General features: G+C 39.2%; 1 pseudogene; it reads left to right on the top strand.

Annotated features, from left to right (window-relative positions):
• The first annotated feature begins 24,442 nt into the window (after window positions 1-24,442).
• LOC124106172 (archaemetzincin-2-like) lies at window positions 24,443-26,759 on the top strand (annotated as a pseudogene).
• Window positions 26,760-27,046: the final 287 nt, after the last annotated feature.

Below are 27,046 nucleotides of genomic sequence, written 5' to 3'. Positions count from 1 at the left end.
GATCTATCAAATTAAAAATTCAAATTAAAAGTTCAAACTATGGGGCTAGGTTGTGGCTCAGTGATAGAGCACTTGCCTAGTACGTGTGAGACACTGGATTTAATCCTCAGCACCACTGAAAAATAAATAAAATAAAGGTATTGTGTTTTTCTACAAATAAAAAAAAAAGTTTGAACTGTGAGGATTTGGAGATAACATATGTGAAGCACTTGACAGGTTTTAGCATAAGGTTATTTGTGGGGTCTCCTCTGGTCCTTAGATAAAAGGCTGAATGAATATGCAAATGAGCAAACTGGATAGGGAAAGAATAATCAGCATACAGTGAAGAGTGGAATGGAACAAGGAGAAAGAGCCCAGATTGGGGTTTACTTTTAGGTTCCTTCATTTATGAACAACTCACCTCTCTCAGCTTTGTCCTCTGATGAATAACCACCCAACAGGTGGTTGTCACCATGAAGTGACTCACGTACAGACCCTCTCTGGGCACCTGACCCACCCTCACCCAGCAGATCTCAGCAGTCAGTTAGATGATGATGATGTAGAGGCCCCATATTCTTGCAGTCGGAAGCCTCATGCACTTGACCCATTCATGACTCTTGCCTGTGACAGGTACACATCGTCAACAGGCAGTTTAAAGACAGATCTTCTCTGGGTGCTGTACGCACAACTGTAATTCCAGCAACTTGGGAGGCTAAGGCAGGAGGATCAGAATCTTGAGGCCTGGGCAATTTGGTGAGAGTCTGTCTCAAAATAAAATAAAATAAAAGGGTATAGCTCAGTAGTAGGGTATTTGTCTAATAGGCATAAGGCCCCTGGGTTCAAACCCTAGTACAGCAAAAACAAAAACCAAATTCCCTGTAGACATTAACCTCTAAACATTTGTTGATTGACACTTCCAATTTTGCTCTAGAAAGTTAACTTTCCAAGAAACGTTGCTCACAATTTACCTTCAAGGAAATCATTTGCAGTTCCAACAGCCATGTTCTCCCATTAAGCTTATTGCTGGTAACAACGGTGCCAAGACAGTATGCCAAATACACTCTTCCTAAGTGACCTTAAAAAATTATGCTAATGGCAATTTTATGTCTCATGGAAACTGTTCCTGTGTATGACCTGCCAACAGGAGCTGATCCCAGCCTCTTCTGCCTCCATCCAACCTGGACATTCCAGGAAATTATATCCATGAAGAGATGCCTCTTAGCTGTACTGTTGTTCATTTAGAAGCTAGCTGTATAACCAAGTTCTGGTGGAAACATACTTTTAGTGTACATTAATGTGTCTGCTCACCACTTACTCATGCCCTGCTAGAAGGCAGACATAATGGCAGGTTGTTACTTCAACAACAATTTCTAACACTTAGTACTAGAGGGGAGGAGGAACAACCTCTTTGATACGCTGCGTACCTCTCATGTCACTTTGTACCTGCAAGACCCTAGTTTATTGTGTGTATAAGGCCCAAATAATACACTCAGAATACATAGATCAAAGACCAAGAATGAGTAAAAGTGTTCAAAGGTCGTGAGCTAGACAAAAGGGTTGTGGAGGAAGTATTATTTAAGTGGGATGCAAGTCACATGCCACATTCAGTCCTAGCAGACAGGTTCTTTGCAAGTAGGAAGGCCTCTTGATAGGTGAGTGACCTGAAGAAAGCCGAGCTTTCTAAGTTTAAAGCAGCAAAGAATGGTGCTAAAAGTGGTCTTATGTTGTTGTCCAAGGAGTTTGAGAATAAATACTTCTGAAATTATTTTGGGAAAAAACTCCAGAGCTGGGTATGGTGATGCACACCTATAATCCCAGCTACACAGCAGGCTGAGGCAGGAAGATTGCAAGTTTGAGGCCTACTAGGGTAAACTTGTGAGATCCCATCTCAAAATAAAATAAAAAAGGCTGAGGATGTAGCTCAGTGGTTAAACACTTCTGGGTTCAATCCCCAATACTGCAAAACAAATAAACAAAAAACAACAACAAAACCCCAAAACAAAACAAACAAACAAACAAAAACTTCACCAGAACTAGAAAAAAGACAATGCTAAAACTTACCGCAAAAAACCCTAATAGGGGGCTGGGGATGTGGCTCAAGCGGTAGCGCGCTCGCCTGGCATGCGTGCGGCCCAGGTTCGATCCTCAGCACCACATACAAACAAAGATGTTGTGTCCGCCGATAACTAAAAAACAAATATTAAAAATTCTCTGTCAAAAACAAACAAACAAACAAACAAAAACAAAAGAGTGAAAGACAAATCTAGAGAACAAGAGAAAATATTCACAAACTATATATCTGACAAGGAATTGGTACCCAGAATATATACAGAACTCCAAAAACTCAATAGCAAAGTACCAATAACTCATTTAAAAACTGGGCAATAGATCTAAAGAGACGTTTCTTAAAAGAAGACACATAAATGGCCAACAGGTACTTGAAAAAAAAATGTTCAAAATCACAAACATTAGGGAAATGCAAATCAAAACCATAGTGAGGGGCTGGGGTTGTAGCTCAGTGGTAGAGCGCATGCCTAGCCCATGTGGGCCACTGGGTTCAATCCTCAGCACCCCATAAAAATAAATCAGTAAAACAAAGGTATTGTGTCCATCTATACTATTAAACACACACACACACACACACACAGTGAGGACTAGGGGTATCGCTAAATGGTAGAATACTTGCCTAACATGCACACAGGGTTTGGTATAGTAATGCTGTGAACCTGGGTTTGGTTCACAGCATTACCATACCAAACAAAACAAAATACAAAGAAACAAGCTGGGAGTGGTGGCGCATGCTTATAATCCCAGAGGCTAGGGAGGCTGAGACAGGAGGATTGAAAGTTCAAAGCCAGCCTCAGCAACTTAGCAAGGCACTAAGCAACTCAGTGTGACCCTGTCTCTAAATAAAATACAAAATAGGGCTGGGATGCGGCTCAGTGGTTGAGTGCTCCCGAGTTCAATCACTGGTTGAACAACAACAATCTCAAAATACAAAGAAACAAAATCTAAATCTCCCTCAAAACACAATGAGATAACATCTCATCTCAGTAAGAATGACTATTATCAAAAATACTAAGGATACTAAATGTTGACAAGGATTTGGAGAAAAGGAAACCCTTCTTCCTTGCACACCATCAGTGGGAAGGTAAATTAGTTGAGCCATTACGGAAAAGCATATGGAAGTTCCTCAAAAAATTAAAATTAGAACTACCATATGATCCAGCAAGCTCTCTACTGGCTATCTATCCAAAGAAAATGAAATCAGTATGTCGAAGAGACATTGGCATTCCTATATTTATTGTAACACTGTTCACAATAGGCAAGAAATGAAGACAACCTAAGTGTCCATCAACTGATGAATGAATAAAGCAATGGAAAACTATCATTTGCAAAAGCATGGATGAAATTGGAATCACTATGTTAAGTGCAATAAGTCAGGTACAGAAAGGCAAGTACTGCCTGATCTTATTCATAATGTGGAATTTGAAAAAGTTGATCTCACAAAAGTTGAGAGTAGAATGGTGGTTAGCAGAGGCTGGGGAGAGTAGGAAGAGGGAGGGATGGAGAAATGTTGCTCTGCAGATACTAAGATACAGTTTGAAAAAAAGGAGCAGGAAGTTCTGGTAGGGTGACTATAGATAGTAATAACGTACCATTCATTTTGAAAAGATAGAAGAGCCCAGTGCAGTGGTGCATGTCTGTAATCCCAGCAACTCAGGAGACCGAGGCAGAAGGATCGCTAATTTAGTCAGCCTCAGCAACCTGGTGAGGCACTAAGCAATTTAGCTAGACTTTTGCCTCGACCAGCGCAGCCAAACTAGCAGGTTCTGGCGACGTGTGATGGGAGGTTAGAAAAAATAAAGATCAACATACGCAAATCTTGAAGATAAAACAGCTGAGACTGGGTGGAGCGCTGCTCTCTGATGGAGAAGCAGGTCTAAAGAGTTAAACCAGCAATCTTTATTATATATGTCTCTGAATCAGATTAAAGACTATGCAAGCTTTATTCTTTGTATTCACGAAAGTTACAGAGCTAGCAACAGCATGCAGCTATTTCCTCAGTTACATTCTACAGTTGCAATGTGCAATGTTAGGAGCATTGTGCAGCTCTCAAGAAAGTCCGTTGTTTAAAGTTACTAATTCCCAGTCAGATTCATGAGCAGGGGAACTGGGGAAACATTGTGGTTATCTCAGCAAGGAAGTTCCTTCATTCCCAGGAGCTGTGTGCTTGAGAATAAGGTCAAAGCTGATAAGACTCTAGCATGGAGGACATCTCCCTAGCAACTGGGCATCCTATGCCTTTGTACAGAAACTTTCCCAGTCACCAAGTATGTCACAGCTATGAAGTCATCAGGGACCCCAATCTCAGACACTGGTCTCCCAATCACTGTCACCACTCTCTACAACTTTGTCTCAAAATAAAAAATAAAAAGGTCTGGCGATGTAGCTCAATGATTAAGCACCCCTGGGTTCAATCTCCAGGAAGAAGAAGAAGGAGAAGGAGAAGGAGAAAGAGGAGGAGAAAGAGGAGGAGAAGGGGCTGGGGATGTGGCTCAAGCATGCGGCCCGGGTTCGATCCTCAGCATCACATACAAACAAAGATGTTGTGTCCACCCAGAACTAAAAATTAAAAAAAAAAAGAGTAGGAGAGGAGGAAGAGGAACAGAAAGAGGAGGAGGAGATGGAGAAAAGAGCTACTTGTAGTTTCAACTACTCAGGAGGCTGAGACAGGAGGATGGTAAATGTGAGGCCAGCCTTAGTAATTTAGAGACACTCTGCCTCAAACAAACAAACAATAATAACAACAAATCAGGATCAGAGTGTGGGGGGGGGGAAAGTCTGGATCCCAGCAGCAGCCTGACCCTGCTCTCTGGATGAAAGGACAAAATGTCCCAGGGCAGCTGGAGATGAGTTCCAGACCCTTGCGACTTCTCGGATCTGTGAGCTCAGCTGCATGGGACCCCGGGTTCAGCTCAGCCAAGCCTCACTGAGGTTTCTGACAAACTTTTCCAAGGGAGTCCCAACTGGGACTGTCTTGTGATCTTCTTTGTCTTTGGGGCTGCCCTGTGTGCTGAGAATATGGACCAAGAGATGGAGCCACTGGGTGGACAAGTGCAGGGGCGGATGGTGGCCTACCTGGAGATGCAGCAGTGGGGGCTGGGAGCTGGAGGCTGACAAAAAGCTGGAGGAAGAAGTGGAGCAGGTACAGGAGCAACACCAGGTAGAGAAGCAGAACAATAAATAATAATAATAATAATAATAATAATAATAATAATAATAATAATAATAATAATAATGTTTGGGGCTGAGGTTGGGGCTCAGTGGCAGAGCACTCACCTATCACGCATGAGGCACTGGGTTCGATCCTCAGCACCACCTAAAAATAAAATAAAGGCATTGTTCCCACCTGCAACTAAAAAAAAAAATAAATGATTAAATAAATACATAAAATAAAATATATACTGTGAAAAGGGTGGGAATCCCATGATTCCGAGGAGGGACCTACTTTGGGGAGTAGGGGAAGGCCCAGGAAGTGGGGCAGGGACTCACTTTGGGGATTCACCATGGACACTTCTCAACGGTGCAAGCTGCTCCCCACTTCACTCCCTTGGGGGCTGCTCAAGGGTAGGTGGCCATGGGTGGTAGGGGGGTTTCTTTGACTCAGGGCTCTGGGACACCAAGCTGTTTTGCTTGTTACCTTCCCTGATCTTCTTCTCCTTGGCAGTCCTCCTGCCTGCTCCTGTCCTGCTGGGTCCAACACCCACCCTACCCTCTTTCTGGCTCCCTGCCGCTCCAGATTGCCTGTGATCTATTTTGTTTCCTTTTGTGTTTCTTTTTCTGTTTTGAGTGTCTTTCTTTGTAGGCCCGAAAATCTCTGTTCTGCTTCCAGGAACTCCAGGGTGAATCCCCTCCCGGGCCCCCTCTCTAAGGAAATGCATGCCTTGTTTTGGGGTGTTTTTTGTTTTTGTTTTCCTTTACTTTTCCCCCACTTTATTTGGAGGGAATGGGAGGAAATGGGAACAGGGAGGTGGAGTTTGTTTATTTTTTAAGCTCATTTCCACGGGGCGGGAATTTAAAAAAAAATATGTATGTGTCATGAATAAATTTGTTTTTGAAACCAAAAAATGGCTGGAGATGTAGCTCAGTGGTAGGCAGGTTTAATGCCCCATACCATCAAAAAAGAAAAAGAAAACCCAGAATTGTGCAATGTATATGTGTATTAAAACACCATAGCACGGTACTCCCCTTAATATATGATTTTTATGTTCTTTGTGTGTCAGTTAAAAGTTTAAATAAATGAGGGATGGGGATGTAGCTCACTGGTAGAGCACCACATGAGACTTTGGATTCTGTCCCTAGCACTACTTTTTTTTTTTCCTTAAAGGTAACAGAGGCAGGTGTGCTGGCAAATGCCTATAATTACAGTGACTTGGAAGGCTGAGGCAGGAGAATTGCAGTTTATTTTTTTAAAACTATACACTTTTAAAAATATACCTTTATTTTATTTGTTTATTTTTATGTCGTGCTGAGGATCGAACCCAGGGCTTTGCACATGCCAGGCGAGCGCTCTACCACTGAGCTACAACCCCAGCCCCAGGACAATCGCAATTTAATAAGACCCTGCCTCAAAAAAAAAAGTAAAAAGGACTGAAGGGTTGCTGGGGCTGTAGCTCAGTGGCAGAGAACTTGCCTAGCACATGTGAGACACGGGGTTTGATCATTAGCATCACATAAAAATAAACAAAGGCATGCTGTCCATATACAACTACAAAAAAAATTTAAAAATAAAAAGGGCTGAAGATGTAGCTCAATGGTAGAGCACCCTGGGTTCAATTCCCAATTTACCAAATAAATAATAAAAGAAATAGAAATATTTATAAAAGGACAGAAGGAAGCCACAAGTTCGGATATTGGCTTTATTTGTCATAATCATGTATACCTATATCTATTATATAAAGAAAATGTAGCACAAGAGTTAAAACTTATCCAGTTCAAATTTATCATCATGACCAGCCCACGCCACAAAAGCATGACCAGCCAGGTCAGGAACACCATCCAGGTCTTGGGACACCAGATCAGCACTTATTCTAATGTGTTAGAAGCTATCTTTCCAAAGAAACGCATCTTCTATCCAAATAGTAACCATCCTGGCTGTCTCCTCCTCTGGAGATGGCCCACGTTCTCTTTTGAATGTGCCTCTGCTTTCCTAAATAAGCCTCCCTTGTCTGTCTATGTCTCTGAAACAAAACAAAAAACAGAGAGAGAGAGAGAGAGAGAGAGAGAGAGAGAGAGAGAGAGAGAGAGAGAAAAGTAACTATTCTGAATGTTGTGATTAGAGATTTTCTGCATTGTAAGATTAGATCCCATAGGCATGGGTTGTAACACTAGGAAGGAAATCCAGACGTTCCTTTTAAAAATCTAGAAGGCTTTCATTTTCTTCTCCATTATCTGTAAAATCCCAGGTCCTATTGCATTGGTGGAAAGAGCTTTTGAGGTCATTCCTACACCCATGTCCAGGACAAGATGCTTAAGCTCTACTGTCAGTTTTTGGAAATTGCTTCTTTGAAAAAAATAGGGGATGAGGAGGATGGGAAGATAAGCACAGCATAAATTTAATATGATTTAGGCCCAGTACAGTGGCACACACCTGTAATCCCAGCTACTCCTGGAGGCTAAGGCAAGAGGATCACAATTTTGAGGCCAACCTGGGCAATTTAACAAGCTCCAGTCTCAAAATAAAAATAAAATAAAATAAAAAGGGGCTGGGGATGTAACTCAGTGATAAAGCACCCTGGGTCAAAAATGATTTAGCCTCAAAGTACCCTGCTATTCCCAGAGTAAAATTTTATGACCTTTCACTAGCAAGAGACTGTTCTCTTTTCTACCTTCACAAATAGTTCTGAAAGCTAAAAATAGAGTAAACCATTAAATAAAATCTGAGAAAAATAACTATTTGTTTTGTGACTTTTAAAAAAATAAGTTTTGTCAATATAAATTATATAGCATAAAATTCACCCTTATATTTAAATTTTTAATTTATTTTTGCGGTGCTGGGGAATCAAACCAGGGGCTTGCACAGGTTAGGCAAGAGCCCTACCACTGATCTTCACCACCAATTCTCTGTCTTTCAAATTGTGCAATTCAGTGGTTTTCATATGTTAAGTTGTGCATCTACCACCACAAATAGTTTTAGATATTTTTTATCACTCCCAAAAGGAACTTCATGTCCTTTGGCATTTATCCTTCCTTCCTATAGGCCCTGATAACTACTTGGCAACTTTCTGTATGAATGGATTTGTCTTTTCTGGATAGTTCATCTAAATGGAATCATACAATATGTGATCTTTTGTACTTCATTCCATTTTTTTTTTTTTTTTTTTTGGTACTGGGGGATTGAACTCAAGGGTGCTCTACTACTGAGCTACATTCCCAGCCCTATTTTGTGTTTTATTTAAGAGACAGGGTTGTTTAGCGCCTGGCTTTTGCTGAGACTGGCTTTGAACTCGCAATCCTCTTGTCTCAGCCTCCCAAGCCGCTGGTATTACAGGCATGTGCCACGGTGCCTGGGTACTTCATTCGTTTTCATGGCTGATCCATTGTATGAACACACTACATTAAATTTCTCTATCCATCAATTGACAGACAGCATTATTTTTACATTTTGGCCATTATGAATAATGCTGCTATAAACATTTATGCACAAGTATATTTAGGGACATGAAAAGTGTGGGATATTTCATTTCTCTTGGCCACATATCTAGGAATGGAATTGCTGGGTCATATGGTAACTTTAAGTAAAACATTTTGAAGACCTGCCAGACTGTTTTCCAGAGTTGTCTCACCATTTTACATCCCCAGCAAGAGCATTAAGGGTTCCAATTGTTCCACATCCTCAACAACACTTATTATTGTCCATCTTTTTTATTACAGCAATCTTACTGAGCATGAAGTGGTACCTCGTTGTGGATCTGATTTGCCTTTCCCTAATATATTTTAATGTGCCATATGTATATCTTCTTGGAGAAATGTCTATTCAAACCTTTTAAATTGGTTTGCCTTTTTATTATGTTTATAAATTTTCTTTTTTTCTCCCACAAAAATGTCAAATCTTTTAATGTCATCCTTAAGTATTCTTTATATATTCTGGATACAAGTCAGATGACTTTCAAATATTTTCACCTATTCTGTGCATTGTATATGTTCTTTTTTTTAGCTGGAAATGGTTTGGCACATCACTTTTTTCTGCAAAATGGAATTAGCTGCAGTTTAGGATTTGAGAAGCTATTTCTATCTCTTACCCTGAAGGGCAGGTAGAGTTGTGGGTACTTTACTCATTCAATTCCTGATGAAAAAGGAAATGGGACTTATGTAAGTGCATTCTTGCCTGGTTGATAAGCTACATTGTTTTTGTTTCTTTTTATTCTTAAAGGAAATAAAGGTGTGTAAGAGCCAATGTTAACATTAATTCTGGTAGTGGCCCATTAGGGGACTAGGGGTAGAATCTCTTTTTTTAAAAAAAATATTTGTTTTTTAGTTGTAGTTGGACACAATACCTTTATTTTATTTGTTTACTTTTATGTGGTGCTGAGGATTGAACCCAGGGCCTCACACATGTGAGGTGAGCACTCTACCACTGAGCCACAACCCCAGCCCCTAGGAGTAGACTCTTTTATGACCAGCTACAGATTTGGTTTTTCTATCATACGTCTTATCCAAATCCACACAAGAAGCTAATGAGAGTGGGTAGACTTCCCGTTTGTTTGATTGTCCTAACTGCTGCTATCAGTAAGGGTTGTTGATAACACATGACAAAAATCCTCTCTGGTTGCTTTAAGGAGATAAAACATTCTTGGAAAGACATGGATTTCTTTGGAGAGCTGTTGAAGTGATTTGGCTACAAGACTGTGGGGAAAGCACCACAGGTCCTTCAAGAACAGCAAGGCTGCCATTGACTAGACCCTAAAGATCATCTCACCATCACAAGTGCTGCTGGGTCTTGTGCCCCAGGAGACTGGAAGGTTTTTACCACCATTAGAGGCAGGCAGTTCTTGACCATTCCTGACTATTTGCACCTTGTAATGAACTGTAATGTACTGCAGATCCAGGATGATAGACTGCACTAGTTTGATCTCAGCTACTTGCTGTGGTGGAAACTTCTAGAGCTCTCCTATATCCAGGCCTCCCCTTCTGCCAGGGACATTAGAATATTATGCTTTTTGCCCCCTTGTAGTTAAGATGGAACAGTGAGCTGTGAGTCAAAGTGACAAGTCTCATTTCTGGGCTAAATTGTTTCATTGAGTGAACTCCCTGCAGCAATTTATGCCCCTGTGTGTGGACAATGAGAGTCAGTTTGGTAGCTTCAGGATGGTTCCTGTCTGTCAGTCTGGGTCCCAAGGTCATTGAAGCAGAGCTTGGGACAACCTATGTTAGATACATGACATGAGTAAGGAGGAGGCTTGTGTGACTGAGCCACTGAGGTTGAAAAACCAGCCTTTACCTCAGAACAAAGCCTGTCCAAGGAAGGGACATCACCTTTGTCCTTGGAAAGACCCACAGAGCACTCCTTGGCACATTCCCACCCTGTTAAGTTGTTTATCTACAAATAACAGGAGAGATCTGCTGTGCAAGGTGTTCCTGACTCAGTCAGGCTAGGTGGGGATCCATAGCAGCCCCCTAGCAGCCACCAATCAGCATGAGACAGGGAAATACCTGGGATGCCAGATGACCCTCCGGTAGTTTATGGTGGTTGATAACGTGTTGGGAAACCATGTAGTTCAGCACCTACACCCCTCTTGGCTTAAACCAATCAATTCAAACGAATCCCCCTCTTGTAGTAACCAATCACCCCTACCCAACTTGTTCCAGCCAGTGAATGTGCTAATCATGTTTTAGAGTTATTATTTGATTTTCCCGCGGTGTGTGATGATTTGCAAGAGATGCTATGATGTATGTAGGGGTCCGTGCCTTCTCCAAAGAATGTATAAAATTGCTGCAAACCCTGGGCTCGGGGCCTCTCAGCGTCACCAGTTGCTGTGTGTGTGTGCAGAGGACCGAGCTAGCTCGCAATAAACACCTCTTTGCTGTTTACATCGATCTTGGTCTCTGGTGGTCTTTTGGGGGTCCCGAATTCGAGCATAACAAGTTTTTTTAGTTTTTTTTTGTTCCTGCAGAACAGTACAGCCTTCAGTTTATCCTAACAACATAAGGAAATAAAAATAACAAAAAACAATAGGCTGAGGGAGGCCAAAAGGAAGAAAGTTTAAGGTCTTCCTTGTCTTTAAAATGAGGGAATCTTCATTTTATTTTCCTTTGCTCATATTTGTATTCTGGGTCCAACCATATTTCCCCCATGGTCTATTCTTGGTTTTATGTTTAAATGGATTCAGATTTTACCTCCCATCCTTTTACCTTGAATTCTCTACTGGTGAGTTCTTTATTTTGAATCTTTATTGCCTGGCTAGATTTTGCTCTTGAGGAGCCTTTTAGCAGCCCACCTGCCAGCTGCTTTTTGACTGAATGAACATCTGGACTCTGTGTGAAATTCTTAGGTCAATCTTTCCCTTAGAATTTTTTTTTGGGGGTATTTCTATTTATTTATTTTTTTGGCTATATTTTTTCCATAGCTTTATTGAGGTAAAATTGAAGTATAATAAAATGCACATATTTGAAGTACGCAATTTGATCAGTTTCAAAATGTATGTAACCAGAACAATCAATATAAAAAAATTTCCATTACTTTTTAAAAATTTTGAAATCATGCAGACTATGTTTCCTGCATGACTTATTACATTAGAAATCAATCACTTTATGATATATAGAACCCTATCCCCACATGTCAACTATTTCAAAATTAAATGGCACACTTATAAATATCTCAGCGGTCAAGGAAAGAACCACAAGAAAAGTAAATAAAAGGCGCTTTGAACTAAGTGATAATAAAAGCTTAAAATATCAGGATATCTGGGATAAAACAGTACTCAGATGAACATTTATAACTTAAAAGTACTTGTATCAGAAAGAATAACAATCAAATTACTTGCAAATCATGTAGTAGGAAGAAAAAAAGAAGAGTATGAGCAGAAATATATGAACTAGATAAGAAATAATATAGCTAAAGTTGATAAAAATAAAACAAGTCTAATCAAGAAAAAAGCAAGAAAGGGCTGGGGTTTTAGCTCAGTGGTGGAGCGCTTGCCTCACATGTGTGGGGCACTGGGTTCGATCCTCAGTACCACATAAAAATAAATAAATAAAATAAAGGTATTAAAAAAAAGAAAAAAGAAAAAATCAAGAATATGAAAATTAATATCAATGGAAAGAGAATTAGCAAAATAAGCCTACAGATGTTAAAAATATATTAAGGTAATATTACAATTGTAAGCCAGCATATGTGATAGCTTACTGGTCTATATTAGAGAAAGATCCATGCTCTGCTGAGAAGAAAGTGTATTCAGTCATTGATTGATGAAATATTCTGTATGTATCTGTTAAGTCTAAATTATCAATTGTATTTTTTACTTAAAAACTTTTTTTTTTTGAGGCTGGGGCTGTAGCTCAGTGGTAGAGCTCTTGCCTAGCATATAAAAATAAATAAAAATAAAATAAAGGTATTATGTTCATCTACAACCCAAAAAACATTTTTTTAGTTGTAATATGGACTCAATACTTTTATTTGTTTTTATGTGGTGTCAGGATTGAACCCAGTGCATCACATTTGGGAGGCAAGTGCTCTACCACTGAGTTACAACAAAATAGAAACATTATTTTTACTTCTATAGCTTCTTTATTTAGTTTTTGTTTGGAGGATCTATCCAGTGGTGAGAGAGGCATGTTAAAGTTACCCAATATTATTGTGTTGTGGTCTATTTGTTTCTTGAAATTGAGCAGGGTTTGTTTGATGTATGTGGATGCTTCATTGTTTGGGGCATAAATATTTATGATTGTTATGTCTTGTTGATGTGTAATTCCCTAAAGCAGTATGAAATGGCCTTCTTTGTCCCTTCTGATTAACTTTGGCTTAAAGTTCACTTTATCTGATATGGCTTGTTTATATGATCCACGAGAGTGATAGGTTTTTTCCCCCATCCTTTTGCCTTCAGTTTATGGATGTCTTTGCCTATGAGGTGACTTTCTTGGAGATAGTGTATTGTTGGGTCTTGTTTCTTTAATCCAATCTGCCAGGCTGTCTTTTGATTGATGAGTTTAGGCCATTAATGTTCAAGGTTATTTTTTATTTTTTTGGTACTGGGGATTGAACTCAGGGTCACTCGGCCACTGGGCCACATCCCCAGCCCTATTTTTGTATTTTATTTAGACACAGGGTCTCACTGAGTTGCTTAGGGGCTCGCTAAGTTGCTGAGGCTGGCTTTGAACTCATGATCCTCCTATCTCAGCTTCCTGAGCTGCTGGGATTACAGGCACATGCCACCATACCCAGCTCAAGGATATTATTGAGATATGATTTGTATTCCCCATCATTTGGGTTTAATTCTAGTTTTTAATTTGAATTAGTTTCTCTTTTGACTGACTATTCCTTTAGTATGGTTCCTCCCTTTAGACTGGCTTTCACTTTTTTTTTTTTTTTTCCATTTCATCTTCATGGAATATTTTGTTGAGAATGTTCTGTAGTGCAGGCTTTCTAGTTGCAAATTCTTTTAACTTTTGTTTATCATGGAAGGTTTTTATTTAATCTTCAAATCTGAAGCTTAATTTTGCTGGCTATAGGATTCTTGGTTGGCATACATTTTATTTCAGAGCTTGATATATGTTATTCCAGGACCTCCTAGCTTTGAGGGTCTGGGTTGAGAAATCAGCTGAGATCTGAACTGGTTTCCCCCTTAATGTAATCTGATATTTTTCTCTTGCAGCCTTTAAAATTCTATCCTTATTCTGTATGTTAGGCATTTTCATTATAATATGCTTTGGTGTGGGCCTGTTGTAATTTTGTACATTTGGGGTCCTATAAGTTTATTATATTGATTTTTCATTTCATTCTTTAGGTTTGGAAATTTTTCTGATATTATTTCATTGAAAAGATTATGCATTCCTTTGGTTTGTATCTCCATTCCTTCATCCATCCTGATAAATATTGAATTTAGTCTTTTCATGTTATTCCATAGTTCTTGGAAGTTCTGTTCATGGTTTATTAACATCTTCTCTCTTCGGTCAACTCTATTTTTAAGAATATGTATTTTGTCTTCATTGCCTGAGGTTCTGTTTTCCAAGTGGTCTAATCTGTTGGTGATGCTTTCTATTAAATTTTAATTTAGTTTATTGTTTCCTTCATTTTGAGGATTTCTGCTTTTTTTTTTCAGAATCCCTGCTTTTTTATTAAAGTGATCTTTCACTTCCTGTATTTTCTCTCTGATTTCATTTCCTATACTATCTTTTACTTCGCAGATAAGTTTAACTGTGTACATTCTAAATTCCTTCTCTGACATTTCTTCCACTGTGGATTCTGTTCTTGGAGTATCTTGGTTTGTTTGGGGAGATTTGTTCCCTTGCTTTTTCATGTTGTTTGTGTATCTACCCATCTTAACAGTATGGATCTGAGGCAGTAGAGTTTCTGTCCTATGGATTTATAGTGTCCATGAAGGTTTACAGCACTTAACTGTTTAGGGAAAGACAAATAATAACAACAACCAATGCAAACAATTTACATCATTAAACCAAATATATTTAGGAGTCAAATTGCTGGAGCATATTACCAGACTGTTCTCTAGAGTGACTGCACCATTTTACATTCCCATCTGCGAGTATGAGGATTCCACTTTCTCCAGTGTGGTCAACATTTACTGTCATATTTTATATTAAGGTCATCCTAAAAGGTGTGAATTGGTATCTTATTGTGGTGCCAATTTACATATAACTAATTATCAGAGCATCTTTTCATGCACTTACTGGCCATTCATATATCTGCTTTGAATAATGTTTATTCAAATTCTTTGTTCATTAAAGAAATTGGGTAATCTTATTATTGAATTGTAAGAAGTCTTCAAATATTCTGGATACACTTACTGTGGCACATGCCTGTAATCTTTACTCTAGAGGCTGAAGCAAGTTCAAGGCCACTCTGGGCAATTTAGAGAGAACCTCAAAACATGAAAGGACTAAATATATAGCTCAGTGAGAGAGTGCCCTGGGTTCAATATGCAGTTCTGTTAAAAAAATTCTACATACAAGTTTCTTAGTAGATAAAGATTTGTATTATATTCTCCCATTCTTTTCACTTTCTTTGTTCTTTGTCTGTGACACTGAGGATTGAACCCAGGCCCTCATGCATGCTGGGCAAGCACTCTCCCACTAAGCTACATCCCCAGAACCCTTCACTTTCTTGATAGTCTTGTTTGAAGCATTAAAGTTTTAAATTTTGATAAAGTCCAGTTTATTAATTTTTCTTTTATCATTTTTGCATTTGGTGTGTATTATCTAGGAAAATATTGCTCAACTCAATACACTATGGTTTCTTCTAGGAGTTCTATAATTTTAGCTCTCACACAGACGTTTTTGATACATTTCTTTTTTCTTTCTTCTTTTTTTTTTTTGATATTGGGGATTGAACCCAGGGGACATTTAATTACTGAGCCACATTCCCAGCCCTTTTTATTTTTTTGAGGCAGGGTCTTGCTAAGTAATTAGGGCTTTGCTAATTTACTGGGGCTGGTCTCCAACTCCATCCTCCTGCTGCAGATTTCCAAGCTGCTGGGATTACAGGTGTGTTCCACTGTGCCAGGCTTTGTGATCCCTTTCAATCCAACTTTCGCATATAGTTTATGTAAGGATCCAAAATCATTCCATTTCATGTGAACATCCACTTTCCCCACTTTAACTAGTCTTTTCTCATCAAACTTCCTTGGCAATATGGGCTTGCACCTTTTGCTTAGATGTCTGAAGAACCCTTAATCCTTGATATTCAGAAACTTAACCAGACAGAGTCTTACAGCAATTGTTCTTAATCACTGTTTTTTTTTTTTTTCATCTTTTCCTTCTTTCCATTTGTTATGCAGCTGAGGTGTCCTCAAAAGCTCTTGTGTTCATGCAGGAATGTTCAGAGGTTAAATGTGAGAGTTATAATGTAATGAGTAGATTAATCCATTTAATGGATTAATAATTTGAAAGTCTACTATACTAGGAGGGTGACTGGACAGGTGGGGTATAGCTGGATGAAGTAGGTAACTCAAGGAATGCCCTTGGGGATTTTATCTTGTCCCCATAGCTTCTTCTCTCTCTCTTGGCTTCATGGCTGCCATGAACTGAGTAGCTTTCCTATGCCTCACATCAGATCCAGAGCGAAGGAGTCAGCCAAGCACAGACTGAACCTCATTTGGACCAGGATTCCAAAATGAACTTTTCCTTCTCTAAGTTGTTCTTGTTGGATACTTTGGTCATTGTAAAAAAAATTGACAAGCATATTCACTTTTTTTTTTTTCCAAATATGGGGGTCTGACTGGGTTGCTCAAGCTGGCTTCGAACTCCTGGGCTCACGTGATCTTCCTGCCTCAGCCTTCAAAGTAGCAAGAAATACAGGTGCACACCACCACACCACTTATATTTTCACTTCTATGTACTAGAAGTTTTTTTTTTTTTTGGGGGGGGGTGGTTTGATAAATTGCCCAGGTTATCTCAACCTCCCATGTAGCTGAGTTTACAGTCATTTACCACTATTCCTGGCTGAAGAGAGATTTTTTTAAAAATAATTAATATCTATAGTGTGGTGGTACACACCTGTTATCCCATGTTATACCAGTGGCTTGAGAGGCAGAGATAGGAAGATCACAAGTTCAAGGCCAGCCTGGGCAATTTAGACCATCACAAAAATTTAAAAAAGGGCTGGGAATATAATTCAAGGACAAAGCACCCCTAAGTATGTATATGTGTGTGTAGATAGATTGATTGATCTTTTTGTTTTGTTTTGTTTTGTTTTTGGATTCTGGGGACTGAACCCAGGGCTTTGTGTGTGCAAAGCAAGCACTCTACCAACTGAGCTATATCCCCAGCTCCGGATATCTTTTTTTTTTTTTAATTTATTTTTTAGTTGTAGCTGGACACAATACCTTTGTTTTAATTATTTATTTTTAAGTGGTGCTGAGGATAGAACCCAGGACCTCACACACACTAGGTGAGTGCTCTACCGCTGAGCCACAACCCCAGCCCCAGATTGATTAATCTTGTATGGTAGAATGATTTCTACCTGACATATCGGTTATCTTCTCCTCATTGTAGAATGATGTCTAGAATTCTGGTCATCAAGAGTTTAAACTGAGTCAGGCGTGGTGATGCATGCATGGCTGTAATCCCAGTTTGGAAGGTTGAGGCAGGAGGATCCCAAGTTTAAAGCCAGCTTCAGCAAAGTGAGGCGCTGTCTCTAAATAAAACTCAGTGAGACCCTCTCTCTAAATAAAATACAAAATAGGCCTGGGGATGTGGCTCAGGGGACAAGTGCTTTTGAGTTCAATTCCCGGTACTCCCATCCCCCCCAAATTGATTTTTTTTCAAGCAGAACTTTGGGATATTTACTAGTATTAATCAGAAGTTTCATTGTGTTCTTGACTCTTGTGTTTTTATAAGAGATGACTTCAAGCAAGACATGAAACATGGTACAAGTATAGCAAAGTTTATTAGAAGACAAAGGAGAGAAGGAGGGAAAATCACCCTTGAGAGAGAGTGGGTTGTCTTAGGAGAGTGAGGACTCCCTTTTTTGGGTCCCAGTTTTTCTTGGGGTTCAGGGGCAGTTTCTGGAGAAACCAGCATAAGCACCACCTCCTACTCTGATTAACAGCTGTATTGTATCAGATTTCTAAATCCCTACTGCCACATGTCTTACTTATGAATATCTAAGTGAAAATTTATAATCACAATAAGATTAAATAATATGCCAAGGACCTAAAGACAACTTTTGGTCTTTGTGGCATGAGCCAATTGATTTTATATGGAACTTGATTTCTCAGACCTTGAGGCCATTGAGCTCTCCAGCCTCTGTATCAGGGTAATCTGTCATCCTCTTGTTAAATGACAAAACTTGGGCATGCGAATAATATGTTGTTATAGGGCCGCTATTTTAAGTCACAGCAGGGCCAGGGTGACCTTGTAAATTGTTTCTTTAAAAACATGTTGAGGGGCTGGGGCTGTATCTCAGGGGTAGAGCTCTTGCCTCACATGTGTGAGGCACTGGGTTCAATCTTTAGCACCACATAAAACTAAACAAATAAAAAAGTCATTCTGTCCATCTACAACTACAAAAAAATCTTTAAAAAATTAAAAAAAAAAGTACAGGAATAGTACATAGGTTAAGTCTATATAAATAACCCCTTAATCTCCATGTTTCCACCACTCATTTCTGCCTGCTACCTATTATTGGTATCTACTTTGACTTTTTCTGAATGGATTAAGTTTTTAAAATAATTAAAATATATAATTTTTGTATAAAAATAGAGTTATGACTAAAAACATCACTACTGTTGGGCACAGTGGTGCAACCTGTAACCCCAGCCACTGAGAGGCTGAGGCAGGAGGATCACAAGTTTGAAGCCAGCTTGGCAATTTAGTGAGAGAGACTGTCTCAAAATAAACACTAAAGAAGGGCTTCGAATGGTAAAGTGCTATTGGGTTCAATCTCTAGTAACACAAAACAGAACAAAACAACAAAATTCCCACCGTTTTCTTTTGTTTTGGGGGGTACCAGAGATTGAACTCAGGGTCACTCAACCACTGAGCCACATCCCCAGCCCTGTTTTGTATTTTATTTAGAGACAGGGTCTCACTGAGTTTCTTAGAGCCTTGCTTTTGCTGAGGCAGGCTTTGAATTTGAGATCCTCCTGCCTCAGCCTCCCAAGCCTCAGGATTACAGGTATGCACCACCACGCCTGGCAACCCCCACCATTTTCAATTTGTTGTTTGGTTTGCGAAGCTGGGGAACCAGGGCCTTGCACATGTCAGACAAATGTTCTACCATCAAGCTACATCCCCATTCCAATTAGAGTTTTTCAAATACCTTTAAACATGTTTCAAAATTATTTCATTTCTTACCACTGTTGCAGTGTTATACTTCACAAATTTTGGCCCAAGATTCTTTGTCTCTTATCAAACTAGCTAAATATTCATCACTGCCAAACAAGGGCTCCTTGGCCCCATCTTAAAAGTTTTGCAGAGAGTATACCCTTTTCATTATATCAACACCTCAGAAATGGTGTTATCATCCCAGTTTAACAAATGTGGGGACAGAGGGTTAGAGATGTCAATTAGCTGACCAATGGTCACTAAAATAAGTCCAAGAGAAAAATTGTCCTTTGGTGCCCTTCTCTACCCTTCTCTACACCAGTTTTTTTTTTTTTTTTTTTTTTTTTTTGTTCAGGGCCACTCCACCACTGATTCACATCCCCATGCCTTTTTATTTTTTTATTTTGAGATGAGATCTCAGTTGCTGAGGTTGGCCTTTTCAAACTTGCAATTTTTCTGCTTCAGTCTCCTCAGTCTCTGGGATTACAGGCGCGGGCTATCACTCTTGGCTCTCTACGCCTCTTAACAGGTGTCTCTGTGGTCAAATCAAAATTGTACAGCAGGGTATACAAAGTTGCAAGATTTAGCTGGGTGTGGTGGCACACTTGCCTGGAGACCAAACTACTTGGGAGGCTGAGGCAGGAGGATCACAAGTTTGAGACCAGACTCAAAAACTTAAATTCTGTTTCAAAATAAAAAGTAAAAAGGGGGCTGGGATTGTGGCTCAGTGGTAGAGTACTCGCCTAGCACGTGGGAGGCCCTGGGTTCGATCCTCAGCACCACATATAAATAAATAAATAAAATAAAGATATTGTGTTCAGTTACAACCAAAAAAAAAAAAAAAATATATATATATATATATATATATATATATATTTGCACTTAAATCCCTTGTCTGGGTAATAACAGTTCTGGTTTCTATGCTTGAATCATTTTTTTTTGAGTGTCGAGTTTATTTTTATGGATTTTTATTTTTTTAATTTATTTCTTACATACATGACAATAGTGGAATGAATTACATTCATAATTATCCATTCACAGCACACTTTTTCGTAACTCTGTATATAAAGTATGTTCACATCAAATTTAAATATATTTTTTTAAAAAAGTAAAAGGGCTGGGGATGTAGCTACGTGGTAAAATGTGCATGGGTTCGATCTTGTAGTGGGAGGGAATAGCTGGAAGACTTATCTCTGCCCGTGTTTGCTGAAATCTCCCTGAAGTCATCCTTCCCTTGCACCATGCCCTTCAACAGGGCCATTTCCTGCTATTCCTTTCTTTGCAATGGTATTTTAAACCTCCACCATCTGGCGGACTCCTACTTACCCTTTTAGATCGATGGAATCCCTTTCCTATGTGTTCTGTCTCTAATTGTCCAGCATTTTAATCTGCCCACATTGATTTTGTTCAAAGTTTTTTTCTCCCACCAGACTATACATTCCTGGAAGGCAGAGACTGATTCATCTTTCTACCCGCACAGTATCCTACAGGGTTCAATAAATATTTCTTTAATTTAGTTTTGAGATCCAACTCAGTTGTTACCATACAAAATCTTCTCTGCTATTCCTGCCCTTGCTGATCTTTTCCTTCCCAAGCCCTGAAAGCATTTTTATTTTACACTTCTGATTTAGCATTTAGTACATGCTGCTATTTATTTTGATTTCTTTTTCTTTCTTTCTTTTCTTTTTTTTTTTTTTTTACCATATGCAGTCTATAATAACATGGGCAGGAAAGTATCAAATCATGTTTTGCTCTTTTTGTTTTCAAACTTAGCCTAAGTGCTTGCTCACATCAACGCAAGACATCTCAGGCCCAGAGATATGGGAGGCTGAGGTTGGAGGAACACAAGTTCAAGGCCAGCCTCAGCAACTGAGTGAGCCCTTCAGCAACTTAGTGAGACCCTGTTTCAAAATTTAAAAAAAAAAAAAAAGGTGGGAGACGCTGGGGATATAGCTTAGTGGTAAGGTGCCCCTGGGTTAGGGTGTCAAAAAAAAGAAAAAAAGAAAAGAAAAAGGAAAAAGGAAACCAAGACCAAGACATGCAATTGTTTTATACACTTAGAAAACACTAAACAAGGACCAGGGATGTAGCTGTGTGGCACAGTGCTTGTCTTGCATGTGCAGGGTCTTGGGTTCCACCCCTGATACCAGGAAAAATAGAAAGAAAACAAAGAAACAACAAGACTCACTTCAATCCATTTATGGTAGGCAGACATGTAAGTTACTCCAGGATTCCTGCTCTCTGTGTTCAGAGCCTTTTTTATAATCTCTTACCCTTGAGTATGGGTAAAATTTGTGAACATGATGGGATTTCACTTGCATGAATAAGTTTTATCTTACAAAAGATATGGAGAGATTTTTCAGGTATTATTAATATCCCCAATCAGTTGACTTTAAGTTAATTAAAAGGGAGATCATGGTGGGTGGTCCTAGCCTAGTCAGGTGAACCCTTTAAAGTTTGAGGCTGGCCTGGGCAACCCTGCGACACCCATCTCAAGAAAACAAAAAAGGCATAGCAAAAATGCCAAGGGGGCTGGGAATATAGCTCAGTTGGTAAAGTGCTTGCCTCACATGCACCACAGTGGGGGAGGGGAAAACAAAACAAGAGGCAAGACAAATTATAGTTTAGAGGTATACACTTGGCTAGTAAAACCACAAAGAAGTTTTAAAATGTAATTATTAAAAAGTCAAGATGTATTAAGATCACATTCTGGACCATAATACACACTTTAAAAATTTTAAAAGAATAGAAGTTATGGAAAGTATGTTGTCATATCCTGAATTAAACTAGAAGTCAGTAACAGAAAACCAGAAAATTCCAAAGTACCCGGACATTAAGCCATATATTCGAATAATAATATATTCTACATAACATGGGTCAAGAGAAAGGAAATATTGTGAACTAAATATAAGTTATCAAAATTTGTGGAATGCATGAAAGTGGTGTTTAGGAGGAAATTCATATATCTAAATATATACAGTAGACATGAAATACAAAATCAATAGTCTAAGTTTTCCATGTCAGGAAACCAGAGAAGGATGAATAACTTAACCCTTAAAAAAGGATTAGAAATTATAAAATACACAGGGGAAGTCATGAAATTGACCACAGGAGGAATGATCAACAAGAGCAAAGTTGGTTCTCTGACAAGAGCAAGAATATTGATGAACTTCTGGTCAGGATAACCAAGGAAAAAGAAGGCGTTACAAAGTATTATTATCAGAAACAGAAGAGGAGTCCAGTGTGGTGGCACACACCCGTACTTCAGCTACCTGGGAGGCAGAGACAGGAGGATCAGATGATCGAGGCCAAGGGCAGCAACTCAAGTGAGGCCCTCAGCAACTTAGGAAGACCCTGTCTCAAAAAATAAAAAGGGCTTGGGATGTGACTCTGTGATAAAGTCCCTAGTACCAAAGAAATAACAACAAACAAAGAAACCTCTCAAAAGAAAGAAATAGAAGAGGAGCCAGGAGTGGTGGCTCATGCCTGCAATTTCAGCTACTCAGAAGGCTGAGGCAGGGGGATTGCAAGTTCAAAGGCATCTTAGTAAGACCCTGTCTGTCTAAAGATAAAAAATAAAAAATGCACAGTTCAGGGTGTAGCTTAGTAGATTGCCTAACACACATGAGGTCCTGGGTTTGATCCCCAGCAGTGTGAAAAAAAAAAAGAATTATAAGGTAATACTTGAAACAATGTATGCCAACAAATTATATGTAACTTAGATGAAATGAACAAATACATAGAAAGACACAAACTACTAATATTTATTCAAAAACTGAAAATATGAATAGATGTATAATATGTAATACACAAAAACTTCCCACAAAGATAATCCCAGAACCAGACAGCTTCACTGGTGAACTCTTAACAAATGTGTAAAGGAGTAATATAAATCCTTTAGAAACTTTTCCCAAAACTAGGAAAGTGAGAACAATTCTTAACTTTCTTTGATACCAGTGTCACCTTGATATCAATACATCATACAGTGGGGCGTGGTGGCGCATGCCTGTAATGCCAGTGTGAGGAGGCTGAGACAGGAGGATTGCAAGTTCAAAGCCAGCCTCATAAACAGCAAGGTCCTAAACAATTCAATGAGACCCTGTCTCTAAATAAAATGCAAAATAGGGCTGGGGATGTGGCTCAGTGGTTGAGTGGTCCCGAGTTCAATCCCCAGTATTATGCCCCTGCCAAAAAAAAAAATCATACAAAGAAAAGTACAGACCAATATACCCCAAATAGAGCAGCAGACAAAAAAAGTTCTCAAATAATACTAGCAAACTGATAAAAAAAATACTAGCAAATAGATAAAATGGAGAACATATCATGCACAAATGGGATATATTTCAGGAATGTAAAACTGATTTAACATCATAAACTATGAAGGCCAGAAGACAGTGAAATGATTATTACTCTTCCTTTTCTTCTCCCTCTTCCTCCTACTACTCTGTGGTCTGGGTATTTAAACCCAGGGGTACTCTTCCACTGAGCTACACCCCAGCCCTTTTTGAGATATGGTCTCACAAGGTTGCTGAGGCTGGCCTCAAACTTACAATCCTCCTGTCTCAGCCTCCCAAGTTGCTGGGATTATAGGCCATGTGCCACCACACCTGGCTAGTGAAATGACTTTTTTAAAGTGCTGAAGGAAGAATCTATCACTCACAAATTTTGTACCTGACAAAACTACCCTTCAAAAATGAAGGAGGGGCTGGGGGTATAACTCAGTGGTACAGCACTTACCTGGGTTGTATCCTAGCACTATAAAAACAAAAGCAAACCAACAAGAGCAAAAGCAACAAAAAACAAGAACAAAGGAGAAATGAAGACATTACTAGTAGACCTACAATATAAAAAATGCTCAGGGCAGTTCTTTGGGTTAAAATGAAAGAACACTAGCCAGTAAGTCAGACATAAGAAAAAAAAATTAAGGAATACTAATGAACCTAATTTCATTGGTAAATACAAAAGCCAGTATTATTGCACTTTTTGTTTGTAACCTCTTTCTTTTTTCCATATGTCTTAAAAGGAAAGATGTGTAAACTAATAATTATAAATCTGTGTTGACAGATGTAGGACCCAGTGGGGATTGGTTAACATCTGGTTACTTCAGGTTCCTTTCCTTTCAGGAGACTGAGGCAGGAGGATCACATGTTTGAGGCTAGCCTGAGCAACTTAGGCCAGCTAAAACTAGCCTGTGTGGACATTTGGTTCTGTCTCTTGCTCTCTAATTTTCTTTTAAAAATCTTTTTTGTGGTGCTGGAGACTGAATCCAGGCCTTAGGCGTGCTAAACAAGTGCTCCACCCCTAAGCTATGCCCCAGCCCTTTTTACTTCATTTTCAGACAGGGTCCTCTGCCAAGTTGCCCGGGCAGGCCTCAAACTTGCACTGCTCTAGCCTCAGCCTCCGAGAACTGGGATCGTAGGTGTGTACAACCATGCCCAGCTTTCTTTTTAATTTTTTTGAGATGGCTTATTGCTCTGCTGCCCAGGTTGGTCCTGAACACCCTTTGGTTGGGCTGTCACGAAGGTGAGAGTGTGACAAGTCTTAGGATCTCAGCATGTCCTTGTCATCACGGGTTTCTTTCAGTTTCTGTTATTCTAGCTGGAAACAGACCATCTGGTATTCAGGATAGGGATGCACACAAGCATTTAAAACTTTTGAGAAAATTCAGGACACCAGGACTATTAAGACTATGAGGAGGATAATATCAAGAGATTGGGGCATTCTGTAACCAAGGTCCCCATGATTTAAACCAACTAAAACCAAGTAGGTCGAAGAAAGAGCCAAATGAGGAATCTATTCATATTAGTAGGAATAAGTGGGTCTCAAAAATCTGATTCTTTAAACAAGAACACTAAAATGCTGGGTACAGTGGGGCACACGAGTAAATCCTATTGACTTGGGAGGCTGAGGCAGGAGGATCACAAGTTTGAGGCTAACCTGGGCAACTGAGCGAAACCCTGTCTCAAAAGAAAGAAAGAAAAAAAGGGTTGAATGTGTAGCCCAGTGGTAGAGCACCACTGGGTTCAATCCCTAGTACCACACATACACAATCACAAGAAATATGTTAAATCAATAATCTAATTATATACTAAGGAACTAGAAAAAGCCAACAGAAGGAAGGACATAATAATGGTACAGTACATAAAATAGAGATGAGAAAAACTATAGAGAAATTTTATGAAACTAAAAATTGGTTCTTTGGAAAGATTAAAATTGATGAATCTTTAGATTGACAAAAGAAAAAAAATCCAAAAATGAGACTGTAGATATTATTACCAATGTTATCGAAAAGGATTGTACAAGAATACTGTGAACAGTTGGATACCCACAAATTAGATAACCTAATCTATCAAAAACTTAGACTAATTTTATCAGAAGAAATGAACAAATTTCTAAAAACAGTCAATCTACCAAAAGTGACTCAGACAGAAATAAAGAAAAGTAGGGGCTGCTTTGGAGGCAAGTTAGCAGTGTTGAGGGCTGCTGGGGTAAAGCATTCCAGATGACACTTTTAAGGCCAAGTCCAGACATCCCTGTCCTTGTAGGGAAAAGCCTTCAATGGAAGCCTTCCTCTATAAAGATACAAAGAATACAGTATTCTGAACAGACGCTTAAATCAGTTCTCATCTCAAAGAACCCAGCATGAGGGTCACAGTATGAGAACTCAGATGCTGGAGAACAGTGTTTGATAAAAGCAGACTTCCAACCATGTGATGATCTCTTTGGACCCATTTCCTTGCATTTGCAATTAGACTTGGAAAGGCTTCTGAAGATCTTGAACATTTTTTAACGATCTTATAGAAGGGCACACTCCTCAGAGATATGCAATATTTATATACAGCCCATTGGTATATATTGAATCTCTAGGGAAGACTAGAATTATCAGTAAAGAGTATATTAAATAGCATTACAATGAAGCATTACTATTCTATGATCTGACGGTAAAATTCTCAGAACTGGACTGTATATCTGCAATGAGGTGTTCCTTTAGAGTCAATGATAGTGCACAAAACTTACACATTTGTGCAGGGTATGTCCTGAAGATTTTAGAAAAGAAACTGAAGATGCATTCTGTGTTGTGGGTATTACAATGATTGATGTTTACCCAAGAGATTCCTGGAATTTTGTATTTGGACAGGCTTCTTTGACAGATGGTATTCATCCTTGCCAGGGATAGCAGTTGATTTCTATAGCTCATGATAGAAAAAAAAAAAATGCAAAGATACTCCAGAAAACATCTTCAAGTGACTTACAAAAAATTTTTTTTTTGGTACTGGAGATTGAATCCAGGAGCACTCTACCACTGAGCTACATTCCCAGCCCTTTTCATTTTTTTTAAATTTTAAGACAGGGTCTTGCTAAAATGCTGAGGCTGGCCTTGAACCTGTGATCCTCCTGTCTCAGCCTTCCAAGGTACTGGGATTATAGGTGAACCCTACTGGGCCTGGTTTGTGACTGTCACAATTTTTTTTAATATATATATATTTTAGTTGTAGTTGAACACAATACCTTTATTTATTTTTTTATTTTGGTGCTGGGGATGGAACCCCGGGCCTTCTGCGTGCGAGGAAAGCACTCTACTGATTGAGCTATATCCCCAGCTTATTTATGTATTTTTATATGGAGCTGAGGATCGTCGAACCCAGTGCCTCGCACGTGCCAGGTGAGCGCTCTACTGCTAAGCCACAACCCCAGCCCTGTGACTGTTAATTTTTGACAACTATTATATTCTTGAAGTGACTAGTATTTTCTGCTTCAATCAAGACTTTAACCCATGAAACTGAACACATTGGAACTGCAACTGCATCATGGGCCCACTTGCCTAGTGCAGAGCTCCTTCTACTTGGAAGAGGTTGTATCCGTCTAAATGTTTCCCCATCTATTTATCTAAGTTGCAGTGTGCTCTGGCTTCAACACTGCAAAAATAGATAAAGTGCTGGTGAGATGGATTCTTATTTATTTAGTGGTACCAGGGACTGAATCCAGGGGCATATTACCCCTGAACTACATCCTCAGCCCTTTTTAATTTTTATGGTCTCACTAAGTTGCCTAGGTTGGCCTTGAA

Source organism: Marmota monax, unplaced genomic scaffold (assembly GCF_021218885.2).
Source record: "Marmota monax isolate L192 unplaced genomic scaffold, Marmota_monax_Labrador192_F-V1.1 WCK01_AAM20220418_F8-fsc00034, whole genome shotgun sequence".
In the NCBI taxonomy this organism is placed as follows: Eukaryota; Metazoa; Chordata; class Mammalia; order Rodentia; family Sciuridae; genus Marmota; species Marmota monax.
Note: the sequence above shows the minus strand (reverse complement) of the source record. Positions and strands in the feature narration are given on the sequence as shown.